Source organism: Arachis ipaensis, chromosome B09, assembly GCF_000816755.2.
Source record: "Arachis ipaensis cultivar K30076 chromosome B09, Araip1.1, whole genome shotgun sequence".
Lineage (NCBI taxonomy): Eukaryota > Viridiplantae > Streptophyta > Magnoliopsida > Fabales > Fabaceae > Arachis > Arachis ipaensis.
The window spans coordinates 14483177-14484435 of NC_029793.2; positions in this window are offsets into that span (position 1 = coordinate 14483177).

The following is a 1259-nucleotide window of genomic DNA, read 5'->3' on the forward strand; positions in this document are numbered from 1 at the left end:
TAATTAAAAAAATATATTTTTTTATAAAATATCAGTGATATTTTGTACTATTATCATAATAATATAAAATATTAAAATAATAAAATATTTTCGTATTTCATATTAAAATTACCTATATATAAAAAATTTTAGCTGAGAATGTGATATTTACAATAAAAATAGAGGTTGAAAATGAGATTTGTGTTGTTAAAAGTGAGAGTTGTGTTATTGTATGAAAGTCTAAAAGAAAAATTGGAAACAACGAAATAAGATTTTAAAATTCTAAAAAGCAAATTCATAAAATATATAAATGAAGGGTATTTGATAATTTTACATTTTGTAAATATTTTACAGATATTCTTCCTCGTTCTTATTTATTCGCAAGAATGGGATATTCATTTTCATGAGGGTTTGCAAAGTAGTCTTTGATTTAAAATAGCAGCTTACTTGACGAGCAACAACTACTTTTCTCTTTACTCTCGTTCTTGTAGGAGGATAATATAGTGCAAGAGGACTTGGGAATGAGGAGGCATTTCAAATTTTTATTATACTTGTGTATTTATTCTTCAACGAACTTTTTTTTCTGCTTATTTTTTATTTTATTCCAATATTCTTTTGAATTGAAGTTCTAGATCTCCTGCGGGGGCGGAGCTACATGAAGAGAAAGAGGGGCAACGGACTCTCTAATTTTAATTTTTTACATATAAATTATATGTAAATTTCATTTTAGTCTCTCTTAAAATTTTATTTTAGTCTTATTTTATTGTGTAAATATTTTTGGTCCCTTCTAATATTTCATCTAATTCCGCCCCTGATATTCTGTTACTTTGCAATTTTGCATCTTGGCCTGTAACTAGTAGTAGTTGGCCTCCAAATTAACATTCAAGAAATAGTCATCAAGAATAATAAGTGATTTACAAGTTACAACTATATTTAACCCTTTTTTACTTTTCTCTAAACAAATGTACATCTTTTATATTCTATCTTAGTGAATGCAACTCTTTTTTGTGCTATATCCCTTTGTATGATAACTTTAAAGAATTCATACTTCTTTTGCAGTTTTTGCATTTGTGTTTTTAGCAAACACCTTATAATTTATACATGGATGGATTTTAGATAATACTAATTAATCTCTTATATTAAGAGTTATATTGACATTTTTTTGACAATTTAGTTCAATGAAACTCCAATTATTTTGAACTTATAAATGAATAAATATAAAAAACTTTTAATAACTATAATCAATTTTTTATCTAATTCAAAAGCATGTTACACAATAT